This window comes from Callorhinchus milii, unplaced genomic scaffold (genome assembly GCF_018977255.1).
Source record: "Callorhinchus milii isolate IMCB2004 unplaced genomic scaffold, IMCB_Cmil_1.0 Scaffold24, whole genome shotgun sequence".
NCBI lineage: Eukaryota > Metazoa > Chordata > Chondrichthyes > Chimaeriformes > Callorhinchidae > Callorhinchus > Callorhinchus milii.
The window spans coordinates 153,453-176,077 of record NW_024704765.1 but is presented as its reverse complement, the minus strand read 5'-3'; the positions used below and the strand labels follow the sequence as shown (position 1 = coordinate 176,077).

Here is a 22,625-nt window from a genome sequence, read left to right as displayed (position 1 = left end):
TGCCCAGCTCTGTCTGCAATGAAATGCACACCCTCTCCCTGGAGGGATGCATCCTGCTTACCTAATTGTGGAGTTCTATTTGAGCGTATCGGTTAGAGCACTTGCCTCACAAGCGAGAGGACCTGGGTTTGATTCCCAGGTAGGGCAAAATGTTAGACAAGTTTCCTTGCTCCACGCAACTCTGTTTACCTAGCAGTATGTAGGAACGAACCCTGTTCTTATTCGATTTTAGGAGGTCTTGCTTACCAGTGAATGAACATGAAACAATGGGTCATGACAGAAGTGGGTTGCCACCCTGAAAAACTAATCCTACATAGACTTCTTTACATCGCTCTCAATTATAATTCAGTTTTGAAGCATAGCAGGTAACATTTGTAATTTTTAAAGGCAACAACAACAAAAAGATTTATAGAGCGCCTTTCACCTCGGGAGGATGTCCCAAGGCGCTGTACAGTTGGGTCAGGACCCGAGCATTGGGGAAATGGTCAGGGTGAGGGGAGGGAAGGGAGGGAGCGAGGAGGGGGTAAAGAGTCGAGAGGGGAGCTGAAGGCACGGTTGAAGAGAAAGATCTTGAGACCAGCCTTGAAGGAGGAAAGGGAGGAAGCGGCGAAGGCACTGGGGGATGGAGTTCCAGAGCCTCGGGGCTGAGAGGCTGAAGGCCACCGATGGTAGGGCGGTTGGGGCGGGGGATGGGGAGCAGACCGGAGCCAGAGGAACAGAGGGTAGGGGCAGGTAAGTAGAGGGTTAGTAGGTCGGAGAGGTAGGAGGGAGCGAGGCCGTGAATGGCCTTGTAGGTGAGGATGAGGATCTTGAATTCAATCCTCTGGGTGATGGGGAGCCAGTGGAGGCGAGCAAGGGTGGGAGTGATGTGGTCGCGAAGCCTGGTGCGGGACAGTACACGAGCTGCAGAGTTCTGAATGACCTGCAGTGTGGAGGGAGGTGCCGGGAAGGCCGGTGAGGAGAGAATTCCCGTAGTCCAGCCTTGAGTTGATAAAGGCGTGGACCAGTGTTTCAGCAGCGACTTTAATGAAGATCACCAATACTGAGCAAAAGCAATCCTCACCGCACCGTAAACTGTCAATCAATCTAGATATCTCTCCCAATTTGCAGACTGTAATTTCCTAAAACCAGCCATAAAAGTGAGTGACCAATTTTATTTGGGGGGTTATTGGCCAGGATACCGGGATAAACTCTCTTCTTGAATTGTGGCATGAGATCTTTAACATCCACCTGAACAGGCTCAGTTCAATGTTTCATCAAAAGGACTTTCAGTCACTCAATTCCGGCGCCCAGCCAGAATTGTCAGACGTGAAAGGCGCTATATAGCTGTACTGTAACACTGAGCCCATCTACCTATTCAGGTGGACATTCATGATCCCATGGCATTATTCAAAATGATAAGGGAGTTTCTCCTATAATAATCCTTGACATAGCATTTGATATAGTACCTCTATTCTGCTTCATGCTGCCCGTCCACTCTGCCTCACCATTGGTGAACAAACGTTCAGTCAATTTGTCCCTCTATCTTAATTTCTCTTCCAAACTCTCTCCACCTCACTCCCTCTACTTTCAAAACCCATCCAAAGACCTCTCAGACTGTGCCTTCATCCACTTCATCCTACCCTCTTATCTCCCTCCCAGCTCGGGCTCTCACTTCATTTTTATAAAGAACTTGGAGATGTTTTCCAATGTGAAAGATGTTATTAAGTGCAAATTATTGTTCTAATTTGTTCAGCAGTTGGGACCACACCCGTGGGCTACAGAAGCAAATCAGACCAGGTGTCTGATTCCAATTGCTGTGAAGAGGCGACTGCTGGAAATTGCTTGTAGGTGAATATTAGTTGAGGACAGGATTGAGTTCAGCTGCAATAAGCTCCCCTCTTCAACTGAAAACCTTGGCAACTCTATTTATTTCAGCACTGAAATAAAATCAAGACAAACTATGCTGAAAGGAATAACTCCCACAGCCAAACAGTGCTAAACTAAAGTACAAATATAAAACTAACCTTCAAACCATGATGCTTTCTGAAGGGGAGGAGGGACTGTCCCTACATAAATCACACAGAAATATAACTGAACAATTCCTATACATTTCTTATCAAAACCACTTAGATTTCTTTGCGCTACTCACATTATTCACTTCCTAATTGCTCCCCTCATTATTCCCTCACTTATTGGTTGGTTTGAATCACAGGAAATGTAGTCTTGATCCGTCGATACATGTCCAGAAGAACTTCATTTCCCGTGATTTAATACGATTCCAATGCCGGTAAATGAGCACAGGGGTCAAGACAAATTGAATAGCAGGAAATGTCGTCTGAACCGTCACCACATGTGCATGACAAATTACCATATGTCCATTTACTGGCTGCATTGAATTACATATACAGTGTAGATTATTGATTAAATCAGATTGTATACAAGTTATACAGTTTGCCTACAAATTATATAATAATCCTTGCAGTTGATATAGCGTCACTGAGTCACCTCATTAATTATCAATAATTATTAATAATAATGCTAATCCTTGCATTTGATATAGCACCTTACAGCATCTTTGAGATGTTCCTAAGTGCTTCACAGTATATACAGTGGAATCCTCTGTTGCCTGACGCCGGTTAACCCCGAACATCGGGTAAATAGTCGGTAAATGCGTCAGAACAAAATGCCCAAAATACAAATTATTGTTGGCTAGGACACCAGGAGAAACTCCTTATCATTTTGAATAATGCCATGGGATCATGAATGTCCACCTGAATAGGTAGATGGGCTCTCAGTTTAACATTCCATCTGAAGGACAGGCATAAGTCAGAGTGTAGAAATTTAGAAAACAAAATGCCATCGACCTGAAACGGTAACCCACTTTCCTCTCTCCATAGATGCTGTCTGAACTGCTAAGTGTTCCCAGCAATTTCTGTTTTTATTTCAGCATCTGAAGTATTTTGCCTTTTGCTTATTGACCAACTTGGTGACTATCCACAGGTTATGGGGAGGGGAGGAAAGAAGAGAGGAGGGGGAACGTCAGCTCATCCTCTACTACAGACTGACAGTCTGAGTCATGAGTCAGGGAGCCCACAGTAATCCAGGGCACTGCTGATGACAAACTAGCTTGCCTAGCTCATCAGCAAAATTTAGAAGGGCAGACCAATCGCTGGTGCAGGTAACCTTGCAAACTAAAGCCTTAATGGGTAGATGGTCTAACTGGACAAGCAGCAGGAAGCTTGTCAAACAGTGTTTACATTGGCAAGCTATGCATTTTTAGCTAGTTATAAACTCCAGGAGTACCCCAATCAGTACTCTAGGCTCCCCAAATCTTGGCTCAACCTGTGCCTGATACTCTTCGGAATTAGGTAAATAGTGTGTGCCCCTCCAGGGAGAGAGTGCATATAATAATAAATAAATAATAATCCTTGCATTTGATATAGCGCTTTTCACGTCTTCTAGACGTCTCAAAGCGTTTCACAGAATATACTGTAAATAATAATAATCCTTGCATTTGATATTGCGCTTTTCACGTCTTCTCAATGTCTCAAAGCGCTTCACAGAATATACTGTAAAGTGAATTGACTACATATTTTTGGGTGAAACGTGGCAGCCAATTGCGCACAGCAGCATCCCACAAACAGTAGTGGATTGAGTGACCAAATTATTATTGCTTTTTTTCTTGAGGGATTATTATCAGGCGTGTAGAGTAAGGAAACTTGCCCAAGGTTTCACCCTGCCAGGAATCGAACCCAGGTCTCTTGCTTGCAAGGCGAGTGCTCTAACCACTGAGGTACAGGATTCCACATACCCCTTTTCAATCACAGGGAAATTTCCATGTATCGATGGCATACATACATGGCACTCCAATAGGTATCAAATACCCAGGTGACCAAATAAAATGTTGAATCATACAATAGATACAATACAATACAAAATTACATTTGTATACCACCTTTCACAACGAGAGGACGTTCCAAGACACAATGTGTGAGCGTTTCCATCTGAACTACTTGGTGGAAATTCAAAAATCCAAGGGCTCAGGTTCCAACTAGGACCCCCTCGTACCTAAGCAAGCAAATCTCAACATCAAATTACCAACATAACCATTTTGCTAGCTGTTTGAAGAGGCAGGGACATCTCAAGTGCACTCTGACCAAATTTATGACCATAGATTTATATTCTCAAAAATGAATACAATTAGAAATCTGTGCACAGCCATAAACCAATAATCCAATCTCTGTTCTGTTCCACAGTGCTCCAAATACCAACATCAACAAAAGCAAAATCCCTGGCACTGGCACAACAGTCTGCTGAAATGATTGAGTTGTCACTTACAAGACACTTTTAAAGAAAAATTTGCACACTCTTCAGTCTAATCTATTACGCTGGTTATGTTAAAATTGTATTACACTGACAGTAATCAAAAATATCAAACTCCACCACCAAATGTCTCCTTCGTCCACCTCTCCTCCAATTCTAAATACAAGGAGATAATGGACTTCTTGGGTCCACTGCCTCTGCCAAACCCCTCCGCCCCTCCAGCCCCTTCCCATCTAGCCTCTTCCCATCCCTCCTTCCACATTTTCAACCTAGTCTCTCCTTCATTCTTCTCCTTCTTCATCTCCTATAAGAAACCTAACATATGCTCTCCAGACCCCATCCCCACCCCTTAACTCCACCCCTCTCCTGATCTCCCAGCTCCGCCTTCTTGCTCCCCTGTTAAACATCATAAACATGTCTGTCCACCAGCACAGTTTGTTTCAAAACAGCTGTCATAATTCCTTCTTAAAAAACCTTCTCTTTAACCATGTTTGTTCCCTAACGACCCTTCCAGCTCCAATCTGCCTTTCCTGTCAAAGGTACTGGAAGGAGCAGTTGCTTCCCAGCTTCGCTTTTTACTTTCTCGCCACTCCCGGCATAAACCCCTCCAATCCAGTTTCCATGCTGCCCACATATCGAGACCTGTAGGGTATTGGTTGGAGCACTCGCCTTGCAAGCAAGAGGACCTGGGTTCCATTCCCGGACAGGGCGAAATGTTGGGCAATTTTCCTTACTTCACACACGTCAGTTTATCTAGCAATAAATAGGAATCCGGTTGTTAGTCAATTGATGGATTGCTTTTCTGGGGTTAATAATCCCTTCCAGAAAAAATTATCAAAAATAATTTGGTAACTCAATCCACAACTGTTTGTGGGACACTACTGTGCACAATTGGCTGCCGCGTTTCACCCACATAATATACAGTATACTTTCCAGTATATTCTGTGAAATGCTTTGAGATGTCTCGAAGACGCGATAAGGCATTATATTGAATACAAGGATTATTATTACATTATATTACAGTGACTGTCCTGGTCAAAATTGCCAGCAACATTCTCTCCCTCTGTGACTAGGCCTTCTCGTTCTTAATCCCTTTGCTGTCCTTCAACACTATCGAACATGCTATCCTTCTCCAATGAGTCCCCTCTCAGTTCCACCTCCATGTTGCTACCTTCACTCCTACCTATCCCAACATCTCTACTTTGTTTCCTTGAATGGTTTCTCCTCCCACTCTCCCACCATCATGTAGCAGTGTTTCTCAGAGCCTCTCCTTTTTAATATCTAAATGCTCCCACTCGGCAATGTAATCTGCAGACATGGGGATAATTTACACATGCGGATGACACCGAACCCTCTCTCCCCGTCTTCAACAACAACAATTTGCATTTATATAGTGCCCTTCACTCAGAGTAGCATCTTGCAGCTGAACAGTAGCAGAGGCGGATCCTGAGCCGGGGGGGGGGGGGGGGTTGGGTTTGGATGGTGACTGTAAGCACGGTCAAAGAGAAAGGACTTCGGGCGTGATCTGAAAACAGGGACGGAGAGGGCAAGACGGAGGGATTGAGGGAGAGAGTTCCAAAGTTTCGGGGTGTAATGGCTGAAAGCACGGGCTCCGATGGCAAAGCGGAGGGGACGAGGGATAAGCAAGAGGCCAGACAGCTGAGCGGAGGCTGCAGGTGACGGGAGAGTGGAGGAAATAAGTCAGAGAGATAAGGAGGTGCCAGGGCATGAAGTACATAGTGTGAGGATCTTAAAATGAATCCGTTCTGTGATAGGGAGGCCAGTGGAGCCTGGCGAGGACTGGTGTGATGGTGGTATGGAGGTTACAGCAGGTGAGTATACTGGTGGCACAGTTTTGAATTTGTTACCTTTTGTGGATAGTGGAGCTGGGGAGATCGGCGAGAAGGGCATTGGAATAGTCGAGACAGAAGGTAATAAAAGTGTGGATGAGGGTTTCAGCTGCATTGGGTGTGAGATACGGTCGGAAGTGGTTAATGTGATGGAGGCTGAGGAAAGCGATTCTAGTCAGAGACCGGATGCGGGTCCATTCAACTCTGCCCTCGATTCCAGGACCACTGCTGTCCTGACTCCTTGTTTGCCGGACCATCAAGTCCTGTTGAGCTCCAACTTCTTCCAGTTGAACGTCAGTAAATAGAGGCTCTTCTTCTTGGCTACCATCTGTACCTCCTCACCTCAGGTGTTGACAGTATCGAACTACATGAATGCACACTCCACCTCTCGCTGTTTTGATGAACTCTCAACTGTTCTTCAAACCTCATACTCTGACCCACTCAGCTTTCTCCCACATCCTTAACATTGCCTGCCATTGCCACTACCTCTCCTAGCAAGACTAACAAGGGCTAACAAGACCCTAATCAATGCATTCATCACATCCAGGCTAGATTACACAAACTCTCTGCTCACCGAACTACCTGCCTCTTCCCATCACAAACTGCAGAACACGGCAGCTAGTGTCCTTTCCCGCACTAGGCACCATGAACCCAACGCCCCCAACCTAGTCCGGCTCCACTGGTTCCGCATCCCACAGGGGTCAGATCCTCATCCTAATCTTTAAACCCATCCATCATCTTGTCCCACTCTACCTCTGAAAACTCCTCACACCCTACCAACCAGTCGCTCCCTCCGCTGGCCTGCTTCACGTCCCCCGCTCCACCCACTGCGGTCAGGATTTCAGGATTTGACCCAATTCTCCGGAACTCCATCCCAGAGTTCCACAGCTTTGACTCCCCGCTTCCCTCATCTCCTTCAAAGTCTGCCTTAAGACTTTCCTCTTTGACTGTTTTTTCGGCCATCTTCACTCCCTCAAGGCCCTCCATCCATTTGGCCCCCACCCCCAGCTCAGGTGCAAACAGACTATTCAGTGCTCTGTGCATTTGTGTTGTAAAGTTTCAACTGCATATTTCAAAATATAATAATCCTTGCACTTGATATAGTTTCCTATCGCATCTTCAAGTCGTCTCAAAGTGCTTCACAGAATATACTGTACAGTGAATTGACTGTATTTTTTGTGGGCGAAACACAGCAGTCAATTGCGCACAGCAGTGTCCCACAAACAATCATGGACTGAAGTAACCAATTCATTATTTTTTTGAAGGAATTATTACATCTACCTCCAAACATTTTCCAAGGCTCATTCTCAGATCTATATCATTGTTGCACTTATATAGTCTTCACAAATATAGCCTCTTCAGAAAGATAATGGGGATCACCAAGCAAGGAGGAGAAAAGGAGAAATTCAAAGATATTGACCAAAGGCACAATCTTAGTTACATTAGAGGAATTTAAAGGCTGGGAGATTTAGACACAAGCGATTTTGGGAGTGAGTTGAAGGCAGCAGAGCATATAGGCTAAAGGTTTGGCCATTGACTGCAGGACAAAGGGAATGAAAAGAGCAAGAAGACCAGTTAGAGGTGCACAAGATGGAGAAACTCATTCTTTGGGCTACATAATTCTTTCTTACCACCTATCAACATAAAATCTCCAGAATGGTCACAGGTGGGCTTGTCAACACGCTTGGTGCTTTACTGAGACAAAAAAAATTCACCAAATGAAGATATGGCATAGGAAACCTCCCGTCACATACTCAACAGTCATTGACAGAAAATATGCAAATTACACCACATTCACTTAAATAGCCTAAATGCACCATAAAACGCACACATTCTTTCATTCCTTTCCAAAATAAACCAATGATAAATAACTTTTGTTGCAATTAGAAATATGTTCATGTACAAACTCAGTGTATCAACCACTGCAAGAATGCACATTCATAACCATTCTTTCAGGAAAAATAAAAATATGGTTCCTTTTGTCAAAACATCTCAAAGCATTTCTCATGAGTTACTTGTAAGTATAGTTGCTAATGTTATGTGTAATTTAAAAAAAAAGGTAACAGTTGCACAGACACGATGAGCTAATTTGCTCCTTTCTATGTTGGAACATTTCTATGCAGAAACATGGCAGCTGAAACTATACTAGCAACATCCCACAAACAGCAATGAGATAAAGGACCAAATTTAATTAGGGTTTGTTTGTTGGCTTTTGGAACTGGAAGAAACATTGCTCAGGACACATGATGACTGATCATCCCTTCTTAAAAGCTGTCAAGAGAATCACGACGCTCCAATTTGGTTTATCCAAAGAATGGCAGCTCACAGTGCAGTGTCAGCCACAATAAAAAGCACACCAGGTGCGGGCCTTAACTTCAAATCTCATGGGCCAAGTTGAAGTTTAGTGATGATTGTGACAGTTTCAAAGAGGTGTCTGGGGCGATATTTCTCCCAATCCCCAAACTATTTTAAGGATAATGGATGGGGTGGAGATGGTGAAGAACATCTACACGGTGCAGTTAGAACGGACTCCGCAGGTGGTGGGTACAATTCACTTTAGAAATATTTGCATTAGACCGCGGAGCACCGGATCACAGTGAAATATTTCTAAAGCAACTAATAGATTAGCACTGAATTTTTATAATTAATATTCTGCGAAAATCAGTAATGTGTTAAAAAAATCAATAATGTTATAAGGGTGAGTGGGAGTGAGTGAGATTGAATGCGAGTGAGATTGTTCGAGGGAGGGAGGGAGTGAGTGGCTGTGAGTGACTTTGAGTAAGAGTGAGATTGAGTGAGAACAAGTAAAATAGAGGGAGTCGGTGAGTGGGGGGGTGTGAGGGAGGGGGGGAGGGGGTGAGGGAGGGAGGGGGGTGAGGGAGGGAGGGGGAGTGGGGAGGGGGGAGGGGGGGGGGAGGGGGGGAGGGGGTGAGGGAGGGAGGGGGGAGTGGGAGGGAGGGGGGGTGAGGGAGGGGGGTGAGGGAGGGAGGGGGAGTGGGAGGGAGGGGGGGTGAGGGAGGGGGGGGGAGTGGGGGAGGGAGGGGGAGTGGGGGAGTGGGGGAGGGAGGAGGAGTGGGGGAGGGAGGGAGGGGGGTGAGGGAGGGAGGGGAGTGGGGGAGGGGGGAGGGGGGGAGGGGGTGAGGGGGGAGGGGGTGAGGGAGGGAGGGGAGTGGGAGGGAGGGGGGGTGAGGGAGGGGGGGGTGAGGGAGGGAGGGGGAGTGGGAGGGAGGGGGGGTGAGGGAGGAGGGAGGGGGGGTGAGGGAGGGGGGGGGAGTGGGGGAGGGAGGGGGAGTGGGGGAGTGGGGGAGGGAGGAGGAGTGGGGGAGGGAGGGAGGGGGAGTGGGGGAGGGAGGGGGAGTGGGGAGGGAGGGAGGGGAGTGGGGGAGGAGGAGGAGTGGGGGAGGGAGGGAGGGGGAGTGGGGGAGGGGGTGAGGGGGGTTTAGTTCCTCCATTTCATGCCGATTGCAGGGGCCAATAAACAAGATGTCTCGGGGACCTTCCCGGTCTCGGCGCCTATCACACGCAGAGCGGCCGCACCCGGGCCCGGGCCTGGGCCCGCGCTCACTCCCGGCCTCGCAGCGGGGGCTCGGCAGCGCAGCAGGGCCGGGCGGCCTCGCTCGGCGGGCGGTGTGTGGCCAGCGGCGCGGGCGGAGAGGCCAGGATTGAAGCGCGCTCGCCCGCTCGGGTCCCCCCGCCGCTGCCCCACCGTCCGGCTCCCCGCTATGTGACTCACCCGCTACGGGCCCGGCACAGCCCGGGCGTGAAGCGGAGTCGACGGTGCGGCTCAGGCGCTGCGGCTCGGCCTGCACCCGAACTACTTGCAGCGCCCGGGAGCCGCCTCACCCCCCCAGACTCATTCCGCCCGCCACAGCGCGACCACGCAGAGATCCATCCGCCAGCGGCAAACAGGCCGCCCCGGGACCGCCCGCCCTGAGGTCACGTGGTTGGCAGCGGGACCGCTCCTGACCAATTTTATTCAAATCTGACTTTTTTTTACCCAAATTCAAGTAAATATTAAACATCCCATTGCACTATTCGAATATAGAAGGGCGTCTCTCCCCCCCCCCCCCCCCCCCCCCCCCGTGTCTTGGCTGACAATACCTCAGATAGAATTGGCCATTGTTGTGCATAAACAACAACAACAAATTACAGTTCACAGCGCCTTTCATGTCGAGAGGACTTCCCAACCGCTGGACAGTCAGGGATTTGGAGCCGAGCGGGGGGTTGGGATCAGGATGGGTGGAGGGTGGGGAGGGTTAGGGAGGTTACTGAGCGTGGTCGAAGAGGAAGGTCTTGAGACGAGCCTTGGAGGAAGCGAGCGGAAGGAACTGTGGGATGGAGTTCCAAAGGGTGGGGGCTGAGAGGCTGAAGGCCCAACTGCTGATGGCAGGACAGGCCGGGCGGGGAACGTGGAGCAGGCTGGAGACTGCTGAGTGGATGGAGCAGACATGTCGATATGGAGTTAGCAGGTCACAGAGCTAGGAAGCAGCAAGGCTGTGGAGGGCTTTGAAGGTTTTGAACTGGGTGGATGGGGAGCCAGTGGCGCCATGTGGGGGGGGAGGGGTGGGGATAAGATCATGGAACCAGGTACAGCCTGCAGATTTCTGAATGATCTGTAGCTTGTGGAGGGAATAGTTGGGAAGGCCGACAAGCAGGGGGTTGGCGTAGTGAAGCGTAGATGTAATGAATGCATGGATGATGGTGCCGGTGGCCTGAGGAGAGAGGCAGTACTGGAGCCGGGCAATGTTGCAGAGGTGAACAAATGCAGAATGGGTCGTGGCATGGATGTGTGCTGGCTGTGGCGTTTTGCCCAAAAGAAACACAGTATCTAAATTTTACAGTATAACACATGGAGAGTGGACCTCAGGAGATGGGAGAGGACAATATTGGAAACATTTCTTCTTGAGATCACAAAAGCCAGTGGAGCTCAGTGAGGTTGGGGGTTATGGATTCTTGGAGACTGGTGGAGGAATGGACATAGCTGTAGATGGTCTGGAACTTGAAGAGTGGAGTGGAGCTGCGGCATCTGGCATTTGAACAATTGAGCCTGGAGATGTTGAAGACATCTTTAAATCCTTCATGTTTCACACTACTCATGCAATCTTCTTCAGCCCTACCTACATTCCAGCCCCAAACCTCTGCTCTCTATGAATCTGGTCTCCACTCCACTCCCTTCTTGCTACCATCAGTGCCTTCAGCCCTTGTAATCTGCAATGCTTTTCCAAAATCATTTTGCCTTGCTACCTCTCCCTGTCCTCAAAAACTTCTTAAAACATATCCCCATGGCCATAACTTTTGTCAAAATATTTAAATAATAATAACCCTTGCATTTGATATTGTGCCTTATCACGTTGTTGAGACGTCTCAAAGAGCTTCACAGAATATATTGTTAGGTAGATTAACTGTATTTTGTGGGTGAAACACAGCAGTCAAATCTCTTATTTCTGCCACTGTTGCATCATAACATTGATCTGCAGAACAAGCAGACATCATCTCAAGCTCTTATTTTATTGCTGCTGTTGATGAGCTTCTGTATCCCACATAGCGAAGAGGCAAAGTGTACAATTCTTTGAATGTACAACTCTGTAAACTCTACAGAGAGGTAAGCAGATACTGCTCAAGCTCTGCATCTCCAATTGGTGGAAACATTACACAAGGAAAAGGGAGGAAGAGGTTAAGTGGGGTCTCTTTGGAGCTGAATTGGCTCCAAAGTTACATTTTGGCAATGGAATTTCAGAATCGAGCCAACCCTCTTTGGCGGTCTCGGTAGTCCAGTTCCTGAACCAGGTGGGTCTGCAGTACTTCAGGGCACTGCTGCTGACAGCACAGCCAGGCTGCCTCATTGGCAGGACTTTGAAGGGCAGACCAGTCACTGGGGAGGAAGAGATTATTCCCAACAACAACACAATTACATTTGTATAGCACCTTTCACATCAGGAGGACATCCCGAGCTAGGGGTCGGGATCCAGGAGGGTGAAGAGCAGGGGAGGAAGGAGGGTGACTGAAGAGGAGAGTCTTGAGATGGGTCTTGAAGGAAGAAAGGGAGGGGGCTAAGTGAAGGAACTGCAGGATGGAGTTCCAGAGGGGGCAGAGTGGTTAAATGGTGGGGAGGGTGAGGCAGGAGACGAAGGCTGGAGCTCGCTTAGCGGAGGGAGTGGACAGATTGATAGGGGATTAGGAGGTCTCCAAGGTAGGGGGNAGCAAGGCCATGGAGGGCTTTGAAAGTGAGGATGTTGAACTGTATCCTCTGTGTGATAGGAAGCCAGTGGAGTTGAGTGAGGAGTGGGGTGATAGAGTCACGGAGCCTGGTGCAGGAGAGAACAAGGGCTGCAGAGTTTTGGATGATCTGTAGCCTATGGAAGGAGAAGTTGGGGAGGCCGACAAGCAGGGAGTTTGCGTAGTCAAGCTTGGAATGTTATGAATGCGTGTATGAGGGTCTCGGCGTGTGAGACAGTGGCGGAGGCGGGTGATTTTGCAGAGGTGGGGCAAGATCATGGCATCGATGTGGGGTAGAAAGGACAGTTGAGGGTCAAACAAGACCCCAAGGTTCCGGACTGGCTTAGTTAGCTGGAGTGTACAACCATGTGGAGTCCTGTAGCTCAGTGGTTAGAGCACTCACTTTGCAAGTGAGAGACCTGAGTTCAATTCCAGGCAGAGGGCGAAACCTTGGGCAAGTTTCCTTACTCCACACAGAGCCTAATAATAATCCCTCCAAAACCAAACAATAATAAATTGGTCATTTTCAATCTACGACTGTTTGTGGGACATTGCTGTGCGCAATTGGCTGCCCCGTTCGCCCACAAATATGCAGTCAATTCACTTCACAGTATATTCTGTGAAGCGCTTTGGGACGTCCTCCCAACGTGAAAAGCGCTATATCAAATGCAAGGATTATTATTATTATTATGGATGGTGATGCTGTCAGCGCCTGAGGTGTGCAGACGCTGACGGGAGCCGGTCTTGTTGACGTTCAACTGTAGAAAGTTAGTTCTCATCCAGGACTTGATGTCTGACAGACATTCTGTCAGGACACCAGTGGTCCTGGATTCGAGGGTGGAGGCAGAGAGGTAGAATTGGGTATCATCCGCATACATGTGGAAGTTGACCGCATGATGTCACCAAGAGGGAGCATATAGATACTGAAGAGGAGGGGAATAACAATAACAATAAGATTATATTTGTATAGCGCCTTTCACGTCGGGAGGATGTCCCAAGGTGCTGGACAGTGTTCAGCATTTCAGACTCGAGCTGGGGAGAAGGGAGGGGAGGGGAAGGGGGTTGCCGATGGTATGGTCGAAGAGGAGGGTCTTGAGGCGGGACTTGAAGGAGGCTAAGGAGAGGGCGAGGCGGAGTGTTTGGTAGATGGGATTCCAGAGGTTGGGGGCAGAGTGGCTGAAGGCCAATGGGGCGTGGATGGGTCGTGACAGAGCGGGGGCTGGAGGAGAAACCATTAGAGGCAACAAAGTGGAGATGGTGAGAGAGATAGGAATCGAACCAGTCAAGGGTAGATCCTTGAAGATTGAGTAAAGCTGAGAGGCGGTGTATGAGGATGGAGTAGTCAACAGTGTCGAAGGCGACAGAGAGGTCGAGGAGGACAAGGAAGCAGAGGGAGCCCTGATCACAGATGTTCAGAATGTCATTAGTGACTTTGACCAGGGCTGTTTCCGTGCTGTGGGCAGTGCGGAAGCCGGATTGGAGGGGGTTCAAAGAGGGAATGGCGAGAGAGAAAGGAGCGGAGCTGGGACACGATGACTCATTCCAGGACCTTGGAGACGAATGGGAGGTTAGAGATGGGGCGGTAGCTGGAGGAGAGGGATGTTTTTTTCAGGATGGGGGTGATGCCGCCTGTTTTTAGGGGGTGGGAACTGAACCGGTGGACAAGGAGAGGTTGATGACGTCAGACAGGAGAGGGGCCAGAAAGTGGAGTTGGGAGATGAGAGTGGTGGGGATGGGATCGAGGGAGCAGTTGGTGGGTTTGAGTTTGCGGACGGTCATGGTGAGGAAGGAGGGAGACATAGAGTCAAAGGAATATAGGGGGGGATGAGTGGGGGGTGGGTCATGAGGGAGAGGTGATGTGGGGGTGGCTGTGGGTGGGGCTGCGGTGGCTGAACGTATCCCCTCGATTTTAGATTCAAGGAAGTCCAGCATCTCCTCACAGTTGGAGTTTGAGGAGAGGATGGTCGAGGCTTGGGAAGGTGGACAAAGGAGATGGTTTGTGGTGGAAAAGAGAAGCCTGGGGTTGTCCTTTGCCTCCAAGATAGCCTTGGAGTAGAAGGAGGATTTGCCAGAGGCTAGAGCGCAGCGATAGGTCTTGGTGTGGTGAAGCCAAATCTGCCAATGGACTGTGAATTTGGTCCAGGTTGAGGTGAGAGGAGAGGTGGTGGAGAAGGATAGAGTGGTGTTGAAGGCAGCAGAGAGGTCAAGGAGGATGAGGAGGCAGAGGGAGCCCCCTGTTGACAGATGGACAAAATGTTATTTGTCACTTTGTCCAAAGTTGTTTCTGTGCTGTGGACGGTACAGGAACACGATTAGAGGGGTTTGTGAAGGGAGTGGCGGGAGAGGAAGGAGCGAAGCAACGACTCGTTCCAGGAGCTTGGAAAGGAGAGGGAGGGTGGAGATGGGGGGGATAATTTGAGAGCAGGCATGAGTCCAGGGAGGGTTTTTTAAGGATAGGAGTGATGACTTTCAAACCTGCCCTTCCTCTCAAGAGTCCTAGAACGCCTTGTTGCCAATCAACTCCGTGCACACCTCTCCTCCCACTCCCTCTTTGAACTCCTCCAGTCCAGTTTCCACCCACAGTACAGAGACTGCGCTTGTGAAAGTCACAAATGACATCCTCTCTATCTGTGACCAGGGCTCTCTCTGCCTCCTTGTCCTCCTGGACCTCTCCGCCGCTTTTGACACAGTCGGATCACGCCATCCTCCTCCACCGCCTTTCCTCTGTCATCCACCTCAGTGGGACCGCACTCGCCTGATTCGAGATGTACCTCACGAACCGCCAGCAGTACATCTGCACAAACGGCTTTTCCTCCCGCTCTCACCCGGTTACCTGCGGGGTACCCAAAGATCCATCCTGGGCCCCCTCCTCTTCCTAATTTATATGCTTCCTCTTGGGGATGTCATCCGCAGACATGGGGTACACTTCCACATGTATGCGGATGACACCCAACTCTATTTTTCCACCTCACTTTGCGACCCCCAGTCCCCCAATGTTCTGTCAACTGCCTGTCAGACCTCAGGAGCTGGATGAGCGTGAATTTCCTTCAGCTGAACATTGACAAGATGGAAGCCATGCTCTTTGGCTTTCGTCAACATCTTTTTAGATATTGTCTTCGACCTCCCACTAAAATTCTCTGAACCCGTATGCAACCGAAGCGTCAGGTTCGACCCCAATTATCCTTCCTCCCCCACATCCGGTCCCTCATCAACATCGCTTTCTTCCACCTCGGACTCATTGCCCGCCAATACCTCACTCCAAAAGCCACTAAAACCCTGGTCTATGCCTTTGTCACTTCTCGGCTGGACTATTCAAATGCCCTCCTCCGGTCTCCCTTCCACTATCATTCATAAAATTCAAGTCATATAAAACTCTGCCGCCCGCATTCTCACCCGTACCAAACTCCACTCCCCCATTACCCCAGTCCTGGCCAGACTGCACTGGCTGCCTGTCTCAGAGAGGATCGACTTCAAGATCCTCAAACCTCGTCTTCAAATCCCTTCACTCCTCTGCACCCCCCGACCTCTCTGACCTCCTCTCCTCAAAACAGTGTCCACTGCCTTCACTCCACCGGGTTTGGCCTCCTTCTTGTCCCCTGAGTCCTCTGCTCCACCATTGGCGGCTGTGCCTTCAGCCACTACGCCCTGAGGCTCTGGAACTCCCTTCCTCACTCCCTTCACCTCAACCCCTCTCTTCCCACTTTCAGGTCTCGGCTGAAGACCTTTTTTTTCAACTGGGCCTTTGGTCACCTTCCTCCCCCTCCCCCTGGCTCGGCCCCAGGATCTGTTACTGTGAAGCGCTCTGACGCCGTCCGGCGTGGAGGGCACATATAAATCTAAGTTGTTGTTGTTGACTGCTGTTTTTAAAGCAGTGCCAATGGACAGGGAGAGGATTATGATGTCTGTGAGTAGGGGGGGAACGAGATGGAGTAGGAAGGTAAGAAGAGTGATAGGGATGGGGTCAAGGGAGCAGGTGGTCAGTTTCATGTGGATTATAATGGTGGTGAGAGAGGAGGGTGAGACAGGTTTGAAGGTGTGGAGAGAGGGATGGGTAGGGGCCGGAGAGTGAGGGGGAGATGGGGAGGGGGTAGTATTCAGAAGGGCAGAGTTAGCTGAGCAGATCCCCTTGATTTTCTCTTTGACCGTGTCTTCAGCTCCCCTCTCGACTCTCTACCCCCTCCTCGCTCCCTCCCTTCCCTCCCCTCACCCTGACCATTTCCCCCCTGCTTGGGTCCTGACCCAACTGTACAGCGCCTTGGGACGTCCTCCCGACGTGAAAGGCGCTCAATAAATGGAATCTTGTTGTTGTTGTTGTTGTTTTAAGGAAGTCCAGCATCTCCTCTCATTTGGCATTGGAAGAGAGGATGGGTGAGGCGTGAGAGGGTGGGTGGAGGAGCCGGTTTGTGATGGAGAAGAGGAGCCTGGGGTTGTCTTGTCTTGGAGATTGTCTGGAAGTAGAAGGACGATTTAGCGGAGGTGAGGGTGGAGCGGTAAGTTTTAATAAGGTCCAGCCAGATCTGCCGATGGACTGTTAAGTTAGAACAGAATGGTGGTATGCACCTGTGCCTAGAGGGAACGGGGGTGGTTGATGTGGCAAGGTGACTTCCATGAATAGGGGCGGTTTGGGAAGTGAGGGAATCAAAAGTGGTGGCAAGGGCATTGTGGAGGAGAGTGACCGAGGAGGATAGTTCATTGCAGGAGGAAGCCCAAAGGTGAGGAGTTCAGATGGCTCCACAGCAGTGGAGAGAAAGGGGGGAGGATATTTTTTTCTAGGAGATGGAGCATTCCCACTCACTCCCTGCAAGCCAAAGCCCTAAGAATAGGACAGTCCTACCTGGACATGCAGCAGGAAAGCTTGCCAGACAGTGCTTTCAAATGGCAAGCTATGCAATTTTTGCTGGCTGGACTCCAGCAGTATCCCCAACACACACTCTGGGTGCCCCAAGCCTGCGCCTCATGCTCTCCAGAATTAGATGAAGCAGGCATCCCTCCAGGGAGTGTTCGGATTCCATTCCAATAAATATGTCGGGAATTTCCACATATAGGTGGGATGCATGGTATTCTCAGCTTAATTTTGAATACTCTTAAGCATGCTGATGGGTTTTCTGCATGTGTCAGCCACCCAGCTGACCAAAAAAATACAGACATGAAATTCAGTACAAATAAAGTTCGGAAGTGCACCACCGGATGGTGTATAGATTTAGTACTCACACTCAGGCTACAGAAAGCTGCATCTGTTGAAGTTTCTGGACAGTCGACCTCAGAAGATGAGCGAGGACAGTATTGGAAACATCTCCGAAGTCTGGCACCGAGCCAGGGGAGGTGACCGGAAGCCCGAGTCAGAGCTAGAGGCCCACAGGTGCTGGCAAGAACTAAATACAATGGCTGCAGTCGTGTTGATGTTCAGCTGCAGAAAGTTGTTTTATCAAGAGCTTGATGTAACAGTCAGTCAATCGTACTTGGCAACGACTTGGCATATTGTTTGTACTGATCGACTGTTTGATATCACGCTTTGGATGAAATTATCCTCCGGGGGGGTGGGGGGAGGTAAGTGGGGTCTCCTTGCAGCTGAACTGCCTCCAAGGTGACATGCCTGGTAATGGAATGTCAGAATGGAGCCAACCCTGGATAATAATAATAATCCCTGCATTTGATATAGCGCCTTATCACGTCTTCTCGACATCTCAAAGCGCTTCACAGAATATACTGTAAAGTGAATTGACTGTATATTTGTGGGCGAACGCGGCAGCCAATTGCACACAGCAGTGTCCCACAAACAGTCATGGATTGAAAATGACCAATTTATCATTGTTTTGCTTTGGAGGGATTATTATTAGGCTCTGTGTGGAGTAAGGAAACTTGCCCAAGGTTTCGCCCTCTGCCTGGATTGAACACAGGTGTCTCGCTTGCAAGGCGAGTGCTCTAAGCACTGAGCTACAGGACTCCAATAAGCACCGACAGTCCAGTAAAACAATATTACAGATCTTTTTGTGGGATGCTGCTGTGTGCCGGGTTTCGCCCTCAAAATGCAATAATAATAATAATCCTTGCATTTGTTATAGCTCTTTTCACGTCTTCTAGACGTCTCGAAGCACTTCACAGAATATGCTGTAAAGTGAATTGAATGCATATTTGTGGGCGAAACGCAACAGCCAATTGTGCACAGCAGCGTCCCACAAACAGTCGTGGATTGAAAATGACCAATTTATTATTGTTTTTGTTTTTGGAGGGATTATTATTATTAGGCGTGTGGAGTAAGGAAACCTGCCCAAAAATTGAACCCAGGTGTCTTGCTTGCAAGGCGAATGCTCTAACCACTGAACTACAGGACTCCAAAGTAGACAGGTAAGTAGATTAAAGGCGTGAAAGGATTTTTTGAAGGGATTGCCGACCATTTTAATGTCTAAGAATATATTGCGCATTGTTTGGACAAGTATTTTGAGTTAAGTTACTCCCATTTTCTGATTTCACGTCCCATTTTCACGTCCTCCCGACGTGAAAAGCGCTCTATAAATGTAATTTTGTTGTTCTTGTTTATAGTCAATTCATGTTACAGTATATTCTGTGAAGCTCTTTGACACATCTCAAAGACGTGATAAGGTGCTATAATAATAATAATAATCCTTGCATTTGATATAGCGCTTTTCACGTCGGGAGGACGTCCCAAAGCGCTTCACAGAACACACTGTAAAGTGAATTGACTGTATATTTGTGGGCGAACGCGGCAGCCAATTGCGCACAGCAATGTCCCACAAACAGTCGTAGGTTGAAAATGACCAATTTATTATTGTTTTTGGTTTTTGAGGGATTATTATTAGGCTCTGTGTGGAGTAAGGAAACTTGCCCAAGGTTTCGCCCTCTGCCTGGAAGTGAACTCAGGTCTCTCACTTGCAAAGCGAGTGCTCTAACCACTGAGCTACAGGACTCCAAAATATATCACATGCAAGGATTATTTATTATTAAATCCTAGTGCCTCCGGTATTCAAAGGTAAGGTAAAGCAACTGACACACTCCTATTCCCTGAGCTGGCCACTTGGGTCAAGATGAGACTAACATCAACAACAACAAGATTCCATTTATAGAGTGCCTTTCACGTCGGGAGGACTAAATTATGTCCCGCTTTTATTGGCAGAGTATATGTGCGGCCATATGAAAATTCTGTTCACCCTGTCCCTATTACCAGCTGACCGAACCAGCGGATCACAAGACGTGCTCTTACCAATCATTGATACCCCTTTTGAACGAATTGGGGCACTCCTCTTAGGGAAATTGTTTATTATTTATGGATGATGCTACCCGCTATCTAGAGGCTGTCCCTTTGTGGTGGCTACAGAATTAATCAAACTGTTCTCTAGAGAAAGAATCCTGCGGGAAATCCTGATGGACCAGGGAACAAATTTCATGTCTGATCTCCTACAGTCCATTCTTAAGGAGCTTAAAATAACCACCATTCGAACTTGATCTGCCATCCACAGATGGGCTGGTTGAACGGTTCAAAAGAACCCTTAAAGGGGTGCTTCGGAAATTTGTAACTGTCGGAAAATCAAGCCTGGGACAAGCTCCTCCCCTTTCTATTCACTAGGCGGCAGGTTCCCTAGGCTTCAACAACAACAACAAGATTCCATTTATAGAGCGCCTTTCACGTCGGGAGGACGTCCCAAGGCGCTGGACAGTTGGGTCAGGACACGAGCCTTGGGGGGGAAAATGGTCAGGGGGAGGGAAGGGAGGGAGTGAGGAGGGGGGAAATGGTCAGGGTGAGGGGAGGGAAGGGAGAGAGTGAGGAGGGGGTAGAGAGTCGAGAAGGGAGCTGAAGGCATGGTCAAAGAGAAAGGTCTTGAGACCAGCCTTGAAGGAGGAAAGGGAGGAAGCGGTGAAGGCACTGGGGGAATGGAGTTCCAGAGCCTCGGGGCTGAGACGCTGAAGGTCCGGCGACCGATGGTAGGGTGGTTGGGGCGGGGGATGTGGAGCAGACCGGAGCCAGAGGAACGGAGGGTATGGGCAGGTAAGTAGGGGGATAGTAGGTCGGAGAGGTAGGAGGGAGCGAGGCCGTGAATGGCCTTGTAGGTGAGGATGTGGATCTTGAATTCGAGGCTTTTCCTCTTTTGAACTCTTGTATGGCAGACAATCACGGGGAATACTCAATATGGTTAAGGAAATATGTGAAGAACAACCTAACCACACAAAAAATGTCTTGCAGTACATCCTAGAGCTAGGAAGAAACGCTGGATATTACTGTGGAATTAACTAATAAAAACCTGCTGAACGCACAGCAGGCCTTCTAATCAGGGGGCTTGGTTATGTGAGTACTACCCAAGAGGTAGGGTGCTGCTCTTACTCCCGTCCTCAGAAAGTAATTAGTGGCTAAATGGTAGGGCTCTTCAAAACAGTATGTCTTATTGGAAGGGTAGATTATGAAATCTATTAGCTGGGGAAAAGAAAACAAAAACGATTTATCACGTAAATAACGTGTAATAACCTGTTTGAACATCCCATAGAACTGGCAGTAGATTTTGGACCCCAAAGGCCAGTCTCGAACTCCTCCGTATCAGTGTCCATGGGGGAAAATTTAACCAGGGGCTAAAGGCACACATAGTTCAGTATCTACCATTGCTTTTTGGGTCCTGGTTAATGTGGTAGGCACCGAACCAGGCATGCTGGTGATGTCCCTTCCTTACCAGAACCCGGAAGCAAGGAGGAATACAGTGAGATAGGAGCTGCAAGGCATGCTAGAGCTGGGAATCACAGGAAGCCAAAAGTGAGTGGTGTAGCCCAATTCTCATAATGCCCAAACCGCATGGAACTGTCCTTTTGGACTTTCAAAATTCGATGCGCATCTGATTCCCCAGGCGGATGAGTTGTAGGACTAATTGGGTCTGCCAAATTTATTTCAAAGCTGTAGTTAATCAAAGGGTATTGACAAATGGGCTATACCACTTCACTATAATGACTTTTGGACTCCATGGAGCTCCAGCAACCTTCCAGCAACTCAGACTATTTAGATGACATTGTGATCTATAGCTCAACTGAGATTGTCATCTGTCCCAGGTGGCTGTGGTTCTGGATTCCCTAAAGGCAGCTCACCTAACAGCGAATCCCAACAAGTGCACCCTTGGGAAATCTAAAACTAAATACTTGGGATATTCCTTGAACAACTGAAGCCTTTAGCTGGCAAAGTGGAGGCTCCTCTGGGTGATGAGGAGCCAATGGAGCTGGGCGAGGATGGGAGTGATAGGGTCACGGAGTATAGTGAGGGAGAGAACACCAGTGCAGTTGTGAAGAGTTGGGAGTGCCCAATAAGCAGGGAATTTACATAATAAGGCACCTCATACACCCCTGTCTTCGCCACTCACTATTTTTTGTGGGGGGTACAGGGGACTTAAAATCTGGGGCACTGGGCTGCAGCCCTTGCGACAATATGCCGCACCTTCCCTGATACTTCCTGGAATTAGATAAGAAGGCTTCGTCCCTCCGGGGGGGGGGGAGACAGTGAGAGAGTGCGCATTCCATTCAAACAATCTCTGGGATTTTCATTTCGCCCATAAAATACACTCCATTCACCTCACAGTATAGTCTGTGAAGCGCTTTGTGACATCTTGAAGACAATGATAAGGCTCTGCATCAAATGTCACGATCATTGCTGTCACAGGTGGGAAGGCGCGGACCACTGGGCGCGAAGGGAGACTGTTGAGCTGATGGGTTTCCACACGTCTCAGCCGCCGCCGCCGCCCCGCCCTCCGGCCCCGCCCTCCGGCCACGCCCTCCGGCCACGCCCTCCGGCCACGCCCTCCGGCCACGCCCTCCGGCCACGCCCTCCGGCCACGCGCGGGGAGAGGGGAGAGCCGCCGCGCGGCGGCGGGAAGTCTGTGCTGCCGGAGCGAGGCTGAGCGCACGCGCTGGAGACCCCGCCCTCACAGCGTGGCCGCCGCCCGCTCAGCGCGTGCGCACTGCCCTCGCCTCGCGCCGCCATTGCCGCCGCCCTGTGTGTATTCGTGAGGAGCCACAGCCCAACCGCCACCCGCCCGCCCGCCCGCCCGCCCGCGGCAGGCAGCCCGCCGCCCCCCCCCCGCCCGCCCCGAGCCTCTCATGGTGTGAGGGCACAGGGCACAAACCGGGAGCTCTCCCTTTGTCCGTGTAATTAACTGCCGCCCCTCACTGCCGCCCGCTCTCCCGCTCTCCCGCTCCCGCTTGACGGCTTCCGCCCCCGGGCCCATCCACATCAGTGTGTGAGAGCCGCCTGGTCATCCATCCCCGGGA

At 49.4% G+C, this 22,625-nt stretch overlaps 1 protein-coding gene across 3 annotated transcripts in view; it reads right to left on the bottom strand.

Moving 5' to 3' along the window:
* foxj3 (forkhead box J3) overlaps positions 1 to 9,998 on the bottom strand; it is a 73,347-nt gene extending 63,349 nt beyond the window's left edge. For all 3 annotated transcript variants that reach the window (XM_042343510.1, XM_042343511.1, XM_007910717.2), the window contains exon 1: positions 9,889 to 9,998. The gene's annotated coding sequence lies outside the window, so the exon portion shown is untranslated. The remainder of the gene's footprint in view (positions 1 to 9,888) is intronic.
* Between the last annotated feature and the right edge of the window lie 12,627 nt (positions 9,999 to 22,625).